We start from the raw sequence: 15,432 nt of genomic DNA on the forward strand, positions 1-15,432 counted from the left end.
GGATGCTGCTGCTGCTGATGCTGCTGCTGCTGCTGTTGATGGTGGTGGTGGTGGTAGTGGTGTGGCGATGACAGTATTGATTTTTTTTTTTTGTACACATGCATGCAGGCACATACACACGCACGCATGCCTACGTGTGCATACAAGCACTCACACACACACACACTTGCATGCATGCATGCATGCATACATACACACACACCTTTATATTCAGGGAAAGTTTCCATCAAAATATATTTATGACTATATATATATATATATATATGTGTACATATATGTGTGCGTGTTTATAAACATATATATATATATATATGTATGTTTGTATGTATGTATGTATGTATAAACATATATATATATATATATATATATATGTATATATGTATGTATGTTTGTATGTATGTATGTATGTAAGCATGTATGCGTGTATGTGTATATGTATAAACATATATACACACACATACATCTACAAATATATATACAAGTATAGATGCGTGTATGTATGTTTATATATATATATGTGTGTAGGCATATATATATATATTTAGACATATATATATATATGCATGTATATTATATATATATATATATATATATAATATATATATATATATATATATATATAGGTATATATATATGTGTGTGATATATATATATATATATATATATATATATATATAATATATATATATATAATATATATATCGTAGTCATTGTCATTGTTCTTTTTACAGTTTCCAAGTTAGGATGGAAAGTGGATGCATAAGTACAGGCATGGATGTGTGGTTAATAACTTCACTTTGCAACCACATTGCTTCAGGTTCAAACCCACAGCGCAGTATCTTGGGCAAGTGAGTTCTTCAAAAGATTTAGTGTGCATATAGGAACTGCAACTAAAAGAAGCTAGTTTATGTATATGTGTATGTATATCATTCAACTACGGCAGTAGTTGAATAATATTCTTAAGGCTGCAATTTATTCGCACGCAGTATCTTCCAGGGCATGTCGCTAATTCAGTTCTTAACCAAATTGAAAACCATTAACATTTTTCAAGAGGGCTGGTCCCTAGCTACATTTTGGCATTAAAAAAAAAAACAAGATTTGATCCAGTAGGAAAAAGTTTGCATCAAAATTTGTAGCAAGTAACGCCACCAATCAAGTTTAGATCTAATAACTTTTTTTCATTTTAAAAGCAAATTATATTTATCTTAACTTCAATGATAGAAGAAAGCATGAAGAATTCCATATTTTTGGTCCCATGCAACAAAAATTTGTATCAAAATAGTTGTGATAAGTAAGGTAAAAAAACTGGATTAAAATATTATTAACTTTTTTATTTTAAAAACAAACTATATTTGAATTAAGCTTAGATGATAGAGCTCAATTCGAAGAATTTCATTGTATTAATCTCATGCAACAAAGTTTTAAAAGAAAAAGCTATGAGTGTTTGTTTCTCAGATTTGAGGGTGATAATATAATTCTATACTTTTTTATGGATATAGTTCTATAAGGGGACTTTTAATATATGTCACCGGTGTCATTAAGGTAAGGAAAAAAAATTATCAACAATACTGCTAATTGATACATTATTAATTAGCATAATAGCATAGCCTGGAAAAAGCATGGATTACATGGGAAAATGCAAGCAAGAGAAATAATATTCTTTAGATTATAAATCTGGGGAATTACAGGACAAGCTAATACACTTGGAAAAGTTCAGGACAATTTATTACATCTGGTAAAGTAGAGAACAAGAAAATTTTTGCTTAAAATATTACAGCTAAGGATACAATTTGAATATTAAAAGTTATTTGATTTTAATTTACAAAGTAACATTTTAATTAAAAAAAGGTACAATCATTTTGTTAAAATATTGACACACTAGAATACTTAAGCAATGAGAGCCAGAAGTACATCTAAGAAATTAACCATATTTGGGTTAGTCTCTATAGTAATGCTGAGCCCTAGGAAGTTAGGAGTGTGGATGAGGTCTTTTCTGAGCCTGTCCAGAGTAAGGCTATTCGCACCTCTAGATATGCCTTACGTAAAAGGAAAAGTGACCTTCTCATGTCATGTCGACTTATAAGGGCCCAGTTCCCTGGTTTCTATGGCATATAAATTCCCCTCCTGGATGGGACACGAGTCATCTCTATGTGGGCCAAAGCAGGTTGAAAGAAATTTCTTAGAAAGGATGTTTTGTATAAAATGGCCTATGAAGTTGGAGATATGGAATGCCCCATCGCAGCATCAGAGGAGCCTTCTGGATTTGTTGGTTTGACTCAGGGTGAACCTTTATCAAAGTGGGGTTTCTTTGGTATGCATTATTACATCTATATCCCTATTGTTGATTGTGGTAACTTAGCAAGTGTTGTATATAACAGAGCTTTTGATATAGATAGCTTAAAGTCCTCTGTATTGACCTGGGTGAAACTAATTTGCATAGCTTACACACTTCAGCAATGGCTAATGTCAATTCATGGGGAAATAACCCTTCTTTTTCCCTAGGAAAATCGTTAGAATTTACTCATAAGCCAAGAAGATTGCCCAAGGTCATACACAGTGGAACAGATAAATAGATAGATAGGGAGAGAGAAAGATGAGCATTAATAGGGTTTGATAGATAGATAGACTGATAGATAGATAGATATAAAGATAGATAGATAGATAGATAGATAGATAGATAGATAGATAGATAGATAGATAAATAGATAGATAGATAGATAGATTAGATAGATAAATAGATAGATAGATAGATAGATAGATAAATAGATAGATAGATAGATAGATAAATAGATAGATAGATAGATAGATAAATAGATAGATAGATAGATAGATAAATAGATAGATAAATAGATTGATAGCTAGCTAGCTAGCTAGATAGATAGATAGATAGGTAAGGAGATATACAGACAGATATACAGAGCATCTGCCAGCTTGCCACCTTCAAAAAAATTTAAAGCCGGTGAGCTGGCAGAAACGTTAGCTCGCTGGGCGAAATGCTAAGCGATATTTCGCCTGTCTTTATGTTATAAGTTCAAATTCCGCCGAGGTCGACTTTGCCTTTCATCCTTTCGGAATCGATTAAATAAGTACCAGTTATGCACTGGTTTCGATATAATTGACTTAATCCGTTTTTCTGTCCTTATTTGTCCCCTCTGTGTGTAGCCCCTTGTGGGCAGTAAAGAAATAAGAAATGTTAGCATGCTGGGTGAAATGCTTAGCAGTATTTTCTCTGTCTTTACGTTCTGAGTTCAAATTCCGCTGAGGTCGACTTTGCCTTTCATCCTTTTGAGGTTGATTAAATAAGTACCAGTTACACACTGGGGGTTGATATAGTCGACTTAATCTGTTTTATGGTCCTTGTTTGTCCCCTCTGTGTGTAGCCCCTTGTGGGCAGTAAAGAAATAAGATATACAGAGCAAACTGATATAAAGGAACACCTGTATGTGCCTGTCTGTGTATCAAAAGTCAATGTTATGTTGCAGGTAATCACTTGATCAGGGATGCAATTAATGTGTGTATGAAGATTGTGGGGTTTTTAATGAGAAGGGAGCGAGCAGATGAGAATTAGAAGAAGCGTGCATAGGGTGGCAGAAAGGGTATATGGGTTACAGGAGAAGAGTCCAATGAGCAAGAGATTCAAACTGACATGTTTGTGGCTCCCTGCTAATCACTTTACAGCTCTTTAACCCAAACATCTCCACCACCACCACCACCACTACCACCACTGCCACTGCCGCAACCACCACCACCACTACCACCACCGCTACAGCCACCACCGCAGCTGCCACCACCACTGTCATTTCTACCACCATGACCATCACTACAACCACAACCACTACCACCACCACCATTAGAGAAACTCCAGGAGAAACCTCTATGTCGTTGTTTGGTGTGCTAGAAAGAACAGCGAAATTCCTGTCGGTCTTAAAATGCAGTGGGGGAGATATGTGGGGGGAAACAATTTGGGTTATAGCCCTGTCAAACAATAGTCAATGTTGACAATTAAGATGGGATGGTCATTACTGGAAAGCACTAGATTAAATCGATCAGGGCTGATCTGGGCAGGGCTGAACAGGACAATGAAACAGAAACAAAAATACCTTTCCTCCTCCTCCTCCACCACCACCACCACCATTACCAGCACCAGTTCAACACTAGTACCACCACCGCTGCTGCTGCTGCTGCAGCCACGCCACCACCATCACCAAGGAAACATTCAAAGAAGGCCTCTATATGGTTGCTTGGCCTGCTAGAAAAAGCAGTAAAAATTTCTGTGTCTCTTAAAACTAAAGGTCAAAAAAAGAGGAAACAATTTGAGTCCAGCAAATAAACGCTGCCCTCCACTGCTGCTGCCGCCACCACCACCGACACCATAACCACTAACACCGCTACCACCAGTACCACCACAACCATTGCCATCCAGTTTCTTTGTTGATATAGATGGCAGCACTGCATGTTGTGACAATCTTCTATATCTGTGCAATTACTTGCTCTTTAATCTCTCTGGCTTTAAACAAACATGGCTCCCCTGTACACATAGCAACAATAACAAGAGGAACCGCTGTGGGTTTTCATTATGAGTAGTCTACTTTTCTCATCGACTGAACTACCGGTTTGTTGTATTTTAATGCAAGTGGTTGAGTACTCCACAGACTGAGGTTAAGTTAGGTCTGCCTTGTGTCTTGAGTTATAGGACCCATGAGTTCAGAGTTTAATTTGGCTTCCATGGCATTGAAAATAACTGAGGTTACTACACTATCTGCCGAATGGGAAGCTGGTTTGTTGTATTTTAAATGCAAGTGGCTGAGTACACCACAGACTTAAGTTAAGTTAAGTTAGGTCTGCCTTGAGTCTTGAGTTATAGGACTCGTAAAGTCAGAGTTTAACTCAGTTTCCATGGTATTGAAAGTAACTGAGATTAACACACTACTCGCTGATCGGAAAGCTGGTTCATTGTATTTTAAATGCAAGTGGCCGAGTACTCCACAGATACGAATAAGGTTATGTCTGTCATGAGTCCTAGGATTCATAAATGCAGAGTTTAACTCAGTTTCCATGGCGTATAAGTGACTAAGATAACAACAATCCCTAGTCATGAATGGGATGTCAGCAAGTTTACAGGGTTAACTTCCTAGCTGTTGTTGTTGGAACTTGTTTTACAGCTGAGTGGACTGAGGCATGGTGGCAGCAAAAGAGAAAGTAAATGTTAACATCAGATTGAGCAGCGAGAGGCTTGAACAATTGTACTGCACAAGTATTTTGGGATCTGAATCTCTAATGAAGCCACTTGTAAGAAAGGAATTGGACAGTGCAAGGACGTCCGTAGGAAAGCTTAATAACATCTGGAGTAACAAAGGTGTTCCAATTAAACTAAAACCAAAGCTAGTGTGTAGCGGTCATTTGACCAATAAGCATTTTTAGTTGTGAAGCATAGTTGTGAGGCATGGTTGGAAGTTGTGGTTGTGAGGTGTGGCTGTGAGGCATGGTTACGAGGCATGGTTGCCGGGTGTGGTTGTGAGGTGTGGTTGTGAGCTTGGTTGTGAGGCATGGTTGCGAAGTGTGGTTGTGAGGCATGGTTGCGAGGCATGGTTGCCGGGTGTAGTTGTGAGGTGTGGTTGTGAGCTTGGTTGTGAGGCATGGTTGCGAAGTGTGGTTGTGAAGTATGGATGCAAAGCATGGTTGTGAGGTATGGTTGCAAGGCGTGGTTGCAAGGTGTGGTTGTGAAGTGTGGTTGTGAAATATGGATGCAAAGCATGGTTGTGAGGCATGGTTGCAAAGCATGATTGTGAAGCACAGACTCTGTGCCGGTGTTGGTAATGAAGAGGAGGAGGTGAAGGAGATGGAGGAGGAGGAAGGTGATGATGACAATGATGAAGTTGGTGATGATGATGATGATGAGGTGGTGATGATGATGATGATGAAGGTAATGAGGAAGAGGAGGTGAAGGAGGTGGAAGATTATGATGACAATGAAGAAGGTGATGATGATGATGATGATGAGGAGGAGGATGGTGATGATGGTGATGATGATATGCATGCATAAACACACACACACATGTATAAAAGCATACACACACACTGACATAAGCATAAGCTAGATAGATGTTGGTTCCCTGATCAGAAGAGACACACATACATACACTAAAGAAGTGTATACACACACGCACACAAGCATGCGCGCACACACACACAAGCATGCACACACATACACATGTTAGTTAACATATTGAAGACTTTGGTTAGTACTGTTTCTCTAATGTGTGTATGTGTGTGTGTGTGTGCGTGCTTATACCAGCAGCATCACAACTACTACTACTACTACTACTACTACAACCACCACCGGCAGTGCTACTATTATTACTCCCCCTCCTTCTCCTGCTACTACCTCTACTACTGCTGCTGCGGCTGCTGCTACTTGTACTTTCAGTACTACCATCACCACCACTACTTCTACCAACACCATCCCATCTCCCCCTTTCATTACCATCCTCAATATCATCATCATCATCATCAATGCCGCCACTGTCACCACCACTACCACCACCACCACCACCACCAGTATCTGTGGTGCCAACAGAACTATTCCGCTTCACTCTGTAAACACTTTCATGACTTCTACTGAGCCTCAGGGGACGGCAAAAGTAGCCCCCCCGTCCCCCCCCCCCTGCCACAAAAGAAAAACGAAAGAAAAACAATAAAAACATTCTGGTGTGGTGTGAGTTTACCTTCATTTACATGTCTCTATGGCAACCAGCAATATCTCCTCCTCACCTCATCTCTCTAACCCTCCACTTCTTCTCATTCTCTCCCTCTTTTAGTCATTCTGTCATCAGATCTATGGTCAAGCATACAAAGGGTATGCTGAAAAGTTCCAGGCTTTGAGTAAAAGAAAATACAAGACGATCAGTTAATTATGTTATTCAAAATATTCCTCTCTCGGATTCACACCCTCATTGCAGCAGCCCTTCAGTTTTTCTAAACCCTGAAAAAGTACTTGAATGGTTAGGCCACTAACCAGGTTTTTTGTGATACCCTTAACGCCAGTAACTCTTCAGTACCCCCTCATATATTTATATATATGTGTAGCTCGTCCTGTAATTGTTTTTCGTTTTCTTGTTTTTTTGTTTTTTCCGTTTCTACGTCATATTGTGATGTCCTGTACCCACGTATAATTATTTATATATGCATGTATATATACATGTAGATGTAGGTACGTACATATATGTTTGTATGTATGCATATATTTTTATTTATCACCTTATTGTCTGACAGCGCCCCGCATCAGGTTCGTTCCGATTCGTCGTTTCGTTCCACTTCTTGGTTCCTTTTTTTATATTATATATATATATATATATATATATATACTGTTTATTTCCTTGTGTTCCTTTCTGCTGAAGAGCGTAGGCTCAAAATGTAAAAGATTTTCTCACGTTCCTGATCGTTAAACTAATACACCTGTCTTCAGCTTTTGTTTTTCTGTAACTTTCAATTATATATATATATATATATATATATATACAAGGGTATGCTGAAAAGTTCCTGGTTTTGAGTAAAAGAAAATACAGTAGGATCAGTTAATTATGATTTTATTCAACATATTCCTATCTTGGATTCACAAACTTATTGCAGCAGTCCTTCAGTTTTTTTAAGCCCTGCTAAAGAACTCAGAAAGTTGGGTCTCCGACCAGGCCTTTCGCGATACCCTTAAAGCCAGGAACTTTTCAGCACCCCCCTTGTATTTCACTTTGTCCCATTTCTGAACGAAGTCCAAGCATATTGTTGTCCATTGGCTGTTATCATTACTGGCTTATTTATGCTGGTTATGAAGCTGATATGCCCATGTTGATCAATTACACATTGAACAGAAGGAAGGGACCCCATCAATACATGGGAGGGATCTGAACTCAGAACTTACCCCTAAGAAAAGATAATGCAAAACAGCAGTCTGATACTCTCAGAATTTTGCCAATCTTTCAACCTGACAGCACTGGATTAACCATTAAGCAAAAGAACGTACTAGGGGCATCACAGAAAGGATAAATGGTTTACAATACAAAAGTAATCATTTTAAAATTGCTAAAGTGGTTTATGTGATAAGAAATATAATTTCGTTGTGTTCATGGTGTCAAAGTGAGGATCTAATCAAAGACTTTGCAATTAAAAGAAGTAGGAGAAAACTTTTCAAATATAAGATGGAAGTCTACAAATATAAACTTTATTTTCCATCTTGCTGTTAGTTTTGATTCATTTTGAAAAATAAAAATTTGTTCTATGGTTTTTTTTTTATTGTTTGTATTTTGAAAGGAATTTCAACTGTGTTTCGTGGTCTGCTACCACAACAGATCCTTTATAGGATCCAGTTAGCTCAAGACATCATCAGGAGGAACCTCGTCCAGTTTCGGCCCCTACTCCTCTACCGTTTTGACATGGCGGGCCCCCACCTTTCGGAGGTGTCTTCAGCTCTGGTGTTGGGTGCATGTCTTCTTTCTTCTTTTCCCTGGCCTCTTCGATGTAGCATCAACGAGTGTCAGCGGGCGATTGACTGTCATGTCAAATTTCCATTTAAATACCTGCTGCCAGGCTCCAGCAGGCAGCCCTAGCAAGTTGTCACATGACACTGTCTTAACTTGAACTGACCAATGAAGGCACGTTACATATTCAAATTCTGCCGAGGGTGACTTTGCCTTTCATGGGTTGATAATATAAGTACCAGTTAAACACTGGGGTCAATGTAATCGACTTCCCTGCCACCAAACTTACTGGCCTTGTGCCAAAATTTGAAATCAATATATATTTTAAATTACATCACCAAAACCTTTTAAGTGTTTAGGGCTTTGATGGGTCTTGATCTGGCCCTGCATCCTGGACTGGACTGGACTGGACTAAACTGGATCTTTATTTACTGACCCCCCCCCAAAAAAAAAGAAAAAAAGCAAAACTGACTATGGTGAAATTTGAACTAGAAGAGCAGAGAGCTGGGAAGAAAAGTTAAAGGCATTATCTTTGTCCTAACTTCATCAGTTCACTGCCATTATTGCCACTTGTATTTTGTATTAATTCCATTTTCGTCTTCATCATCATCGTTTAACGTCCGTTTCCCATGATGGCATGGGTCGGACAGTTTGAAAGGAGCTGACCAGCTGCAGAGCTGTTCAGGTTCATAGGGCCGGTTTCTTGGTTTCCTTGGCGTATAGGTTCCCCACCTGGACGGGACGCCAGTCTGTCGCAGGTGAGCTGTAAGATGCAGGAGGAAAGAGTGAGAGAAAGTTGTGGTGAAAGAGTCAGCAGAAGTTCAACATTACCTTCTGCCGGATCCACATGGAGCTTAGGTATTTTGCTCATAAACACACACATTGCCTAATCTGAGATTCGAACCCACGATCCCTTGACCACGAGTCTGCAGCTCTAACCACTAGGCCATGTGCCTTCACTATCCATCAGTTATGGCTTAACCAATTTCTCAGTCCATTGTGTTTCTGTTTTTTTTTTCTTTCCAGCTTCTGTCTAAGATTTAAAATTTAGTTTCATCTCATGGTTTGCTTCAACTTATCTTATTTTGCTTCATCTATTTTCCAAACTCCAAAAAAACCACGTTCTTTCCAATTAGCATTACTTTTGCACATGTCTTGTCTTAATTCTGTCATATAGCCAAAAGGCTTTCTATGAATACAAATATCTGTGTCATTTATTTTATTTATCATTACTGTCTTCCATTTTTATTTTATGTATATTTTCTTGTTTTCCTCATAACTTCTCTTTACAGATCAGTCGAGAGACTTCATTTCTTTCTTTTCTTTTTTTTTTTTTCTTGTCTTACTTTGTCTTTCATGTTTGCTCATTCATACCCCAGCATGTTTCTGCTACTGATGCTACCAGATTGAACAATATCACAGATAACGTGTCGAAATGGTGATGATTTTTGGTCGATAACTGATGAGGGGGGTGAGTATGTCCCCATCCTTTGTGTATTTCTTCTTGTTTTCTATATGTTCATTTGCCATCCTCGGGGCCACATTTTACAATACTTACATTTTACATAGTGGAGGCACCTGGCCTAGTGGTTAGAGCAGCGGACTCACGGTTGAGGGATTGCAGGTTCGAATCTCAGACTGGGCAATGTGTGTGTTTATGAGTGAAACACCAAAGCTCCACACGGCTCCGGCAGAAGGTAATGGCGAACTTCTGCTGACTCTTTCACCACAACTTTCTCTCACTCTTTTCTCCTGCATCTTGCAGCTCACCTGCGACGGACTGGCGTCCCATCCAGGTGAGGAACCTATACGCCAAAGAAACCAGGAAACCGGCCCTTATGAGCCAGGCTTGGCTCAAGAAGGAACAAACAACATTTTACATACAAACATATGCATGTGTGTGTGTGTGTGTGTGTGTGTGTGTGTGTGCACGTGCATGTGTGCGTGCTTGTGCTAAAATCGTCCTCGACGGAATTTGAACTCGGAACTTAAAAATGGACAGAATGCTGTGAGGCATTTTGCCCAGCATTCTAATGGTTCTGCCAGCTTGCTTCATCACCACCACCACCACCACCACCAACAACAACAGCAATAAAAATGATTTCAAATTCTGACACCAGGCCAGCAATTTTGGGGAAGTGGCTAAGTTGATTACATCAACCCCAGTGCTTCACTGGTACTTATTTTATAGACCCCAAAAGGATAAAAGGCAAAGTTGACCTCAGCAGAATTTGAACTCGGAACGTGAATACAGATGAAATTCTGCAAAGCATTTCATTTGGCATGCTAATGTTTCTTATTTCTTATTTCTTTATTGCCCACAAGGGGCTAAACATAGAGGGGAAAAACAAGGATAGACAAAGAAATTAAGTCGAATACATCAACCCCAGTGCATAACTGGTACTTAATTAAGTACCCCAAAATAGTTTTCAGGCAATTCTTGTACACGGATCCTTTACTTGCTCCTCAGAAAAAAAGTTTGGGGCCGATGGACCCCAAAAGGATGAAAGGCAAAGTTGACCTCGGCAGAATTTGAACTCAGAGCGTAGCAGCAGATGAAATACCACTAAGCATTTCGCTCGGCATGGAAACGCTTCTGCCAGCTCGCTGCCTTAACAACAACAATAATAACAAGCAAAAAAAAAAGATAATAATATGATGGTAATAGCTTGTATCTCTATGTAGTTGTTTGATTTACCTGAAATAACAACCTAATCTCCCTCAAATTACATAACCTACCATAAACTATGACCTGAAGAAAGGGTGGGTAAAGGAAAAGGAAAAGGAAAAAAAACTGGCAGACTGATCACAGATGAATTGCCTTTGAACATTGATCTGTTTGAACAGGCCTGATCTGGATCAAAACATCAATAAGATGATATGTCACATAGATGGAAAAAAGAAAAAAAAGGCATTACCATAATGATGTATTCAGACATCTGCTGATCGGTCAGTTGTCTGGGTCATTATTCTGCAGTTTTCTACACTTATATGGCGCTGATTCAACATAGCTGATAGAATATTCTACGCATACAATGTGCCGATTCCACACAGCAAACAGAATTTCTAATATCAAAGTGCATTGCCTATAATTTCAGTCACCAGAGATGCATATGTAAAGAGGGAACCACCATATGCATGACTGATCTGGTGGAAGCAGCAGCTAAATTTCTAGCAAATCACACTACCATTTGTGTTTCTTCAATCATCATCATCATCATCATCATCATCATCATCATTATCATCATCATCACCATCACCACCACCAACATCATCATCATCACCATCACCAAAACCACCACCACCATCAACACATCATCATCATCATCATCTCATCATCTAATGTCCATGTTCCATGATGACAGGTTGGAAGGTCTGACAGGATCCATGGCAAAAGGACGTGAAAACAAAACAAGGACTATATATATATATATATATGTGTCTGTGTGTGCATGAATACATATATATATATGCATATATATATATATATATATATATATATATATATATATATATATATATATATGCATATATATATATGTATATATTATATATACATATATATATTATATAAATATATATATACATATATAGGGGCAGGTATGGGGAATGGTAAGAAGTTAGCTTCCCAACCACATGGTTCCAGATTCAGGCCCACTGTGTAGCCCCTTGGGCAAGTGTCTTCTGCTATAGCCTCAAGCTGACCAAAGCCTTATGAGTGGATTTGGTAGATAAAAACTGTAAGAAGTCAGTTGTGTGTGTGTTTGTGTGTGAGTGTGTGTCTTTAAGTCTGTGTTTGTCCTCTACCACAGCAAAAGATATCTATCTCTCTGTCTGTCTGTCTGTCTCTCCATGTATATATATATATTAATATATATGTATGTATGTATGTATGTATGTATGTATGTATATATATACATATATATATATAGAAATTGATATTAATCAATTAAAACCAGAGGCCTAGCATATTCTTAAAAAATCCGAAGATTAAAAATTTTTTACATACAAAATTTAGAGGACTGACCACTAAAAGTGGACAGCCTATATAGATATAGACCGTCCACTTTTAGTGGTCTGTCCTCTAAATTTTGATATATATATATATATTATATATATATACACATACATATACACACATATATACACACATACACACACGCATGATAGAAACGAGCTAAGAGAAATCGCTCAGAGTGGTCAATGATGTGAATTTGAACAACAAGGATAAAGAAAATTATACGAAATACCACAAGAAACGAATCCTTGATTTGCTGAAGCCATCTTCGCTCCAAGAAGTGAAAGTAAGCAAATATATCTGGAGGAAATTGCTTCTGAGAGTGAATGAGAAGCACAGATAATCACAAGAAATCAACAAACTTCCCCAAATAAAAATATCAAAGGGGAAAAGACGGATTATGCAATGAAAACATTGCACTTCTGATAATCTAGACATGACATGGAGTTCCTTAATGCAAAATCAATTTTTTTTCTGGTGATCTCCACATTGGATAGAGGTCAGAAAGAAAATGCATTTCGTGTTATGGAACTCTATGATGATCTTTCTTTTACTTGTTTCAGTCGTTTCATTGTGGCCATGCTGGTGCACTGCCTCAAAGTGTTTCTGTCAAGCAATTTAACCCTAGGACTTGTTTCTAAGCCTAGTACTTATTCTATTGGAAATTTTTGTTGCACTTCTAAGTTACTGGGATGTAAATACACCAACACTGGTCGTCAAGCAATGATGGTGGGGACAAATGCAGACACAAAGACACACACAGACAGACAGACAGACAGACACACACACACATACACACACACACACACATATATATATATATGACAGGTTTCTTTCAGTTTCTGTCTACCAAATCCACTCACAAGGCTTTGGTCAGGCCAAGGCTATAGTAGGAGACACTTGCCCAAGGTGCTACACAGTGGGATTGAACCCGGAACCATGTGGTTGGGAATCAAGCTTCTTACCATGCAACCGTGTCTGTGCCTCTGTGTGTGTATGTGTGTGTGTGTGTAGATAAATATATATATATATATATATATATATATATATAGCTGTGTTATAAGAAGCTTGTTTCCCAAACACCTGGTTCTGGGTTCAATCCCATTGTGTGACAGCATGGACAATTGTCTTCCACTATTGCCCTATTGGTCCCTAGAGCAGTGGAAGAATGTTATATTCTCGGATGAGTCATCCTTTACCTTATTTCTGACCACCGGCCGAGTATACATGTGAAATTAGCCAAAAGAAGCATTTGACCCAGACTGCCTTCTTCTAACTCTTAAACATGGAGCAGGATGTGTGATGATCTGGGGAGCTATATCTTGGAAATCTGCCAGCCTAATGGTTTCCCTTCATGGTAGAATTAATAGTCAAGACTATTTAAGCATTTTATCTGATCAAATTCATCCTATGGTTGCGGAACTGTTTCCGCAGGGAAGCACAATCTTTGAGTATGATAATGCACCAATTCATACAGCTAAAGTTGTTACTGAATGGTACAAGGAACGTTCTAGTGAATTTGAACATCTTATCTGGCCACCACAGTCCCCAGATCTCAATATTATTGAACATTTATGGTGCATTTTAGAAAAATAAGTAAGGAGCCGATATCCTCAACTATCATCACTACAAGAACTGGAAAATGTTTTAACTGATGAATGGACAAAAGTTCCTTTGGAAACATTTCAAACTTTGTACAAGTCCATACTTCATAGAATTCAAACTGTAATTACTGCCAAAAAGGCAGTCCTACTCCATATTAAAATAAATTGTTTGAAATTTTACAGTGCTTCCATTATTTGTCCAACCCCGTATGAATATATATATATATATATAGATATATATATATATATATATATATATATATATCAGTGCTGGTCAATGCCCCCGACTGGCTCCCATCGGTGGCATGTAAAAAGCACCTCTGTACAGGTCAAACCAATGCCTCGAACTGGCTCCTGTGCTGGTGGTATGTAAAAGCACCCACTACACTCTTGGAGTGACTGGTGTTAGGAAGGGCATCCAGCTGTAGCAACCTTGCCAGATCAGATTGGAGCCTGGTGTAGCCTACTGGCTTGCCAGTCCTCAGTCAAACCATCCAACCCATACCAGCTTGGAAAATTGACGTTAAACAATGATGATGATGATACACACACACACACACACACACACACACAGAGACACAGAGAGGATGGTCATGGCTGGAACATCTTTGATCATAGGCCTACTTCATCAGTGTTTACCTGAGCTGAACAACAGCACTGAAGTATTTTTTTCGTCCTTTGTCATAGCCTTCACACACCTTTCCCCACTCACCCACCCATCTATCACCCCCAGCACTTATTTTCTCCTCCCTAAATATACACCTGAGCCACCTCCAGCCATGCCCTACTGACTGACAGGCGCAAACATTTTATTCTGTTAATCTCCTTCACAATGGCCTGCTGCCTTCCTCTCCTCATACATCATATTTACCTCTCTCCCTCTCTGGTTCTCTGTCTCTCTCCCTCTTTTCTTCTTTGTGTATGTATGTGTGTATATGTATGCATGTATGTGTGTATATATGTGTGTGTGTATGCATATGTATATATGTATGTGTGTGTGTGTATATATATATATGTATGTATGTATGTATGTGTGTATATATGTGAGTACATGTATATATATGTGTGTGTATACCTATGTATATGTGTATATATATATATATATATATATGTATGTGTGTGTGTGTATTTGTATCTTATTTTCTTAAAATCGCTTGCTGTCTAAGACCATCTATTTTAAAACACACACACAAACACACGTGCAAACACACACTTATACACACACATCTCTCTTTCTCGCTACCTCTCCCCTGCCCCTTTCTCCCCTCTCTTCCGCTTACTCTTACTCAATATCTGCACCTTCTCCCCCCCTCCCCCCCCACTTCTGAACCTTATGCAGC

The 15,432-nt window shown here is 38.6% G+C and overlaps 1 long non-coding RNA gene across 1 annotated transcript in view; it reads left to right on the forward strand.

Moving 5' to 3' along the window:
- Nucleotides 1-3,871: 3,871 nt before the first annotated feature.
- Nucleotides 3,872-15,432, forward strand: part of LOC118766011 — a 19,401-nt gene continuing 7,840 nt past the window's right edge. The window contains exons 1-2 of the long non-coding RNA XR_005001937.1: nucleotides 3,872-3,881; nucleotides 6,007-6,010. This is a non-coding gene — a long non-coding RNA (uncharacterized LOC118766011). The remainder of the gene's footprint in view (nucleotides 3,882-6,006; nucleotides 6,011-15,432) is intronic.

Source organism: Octopus sinensis, linkage group LG14 (assembly GCF_006345805.1).
Source record: "Octopus sinensis linkage group LG14, ASM634580v1, whole genome shotgun sequence".
In the NCBI taxonomy this organism is placed as follows: Eukaryota; Metazoa; Mollusca; class Cephalopoda; order Octopoda; family Octopodidae; genus Octopus; species Octopus sinensis.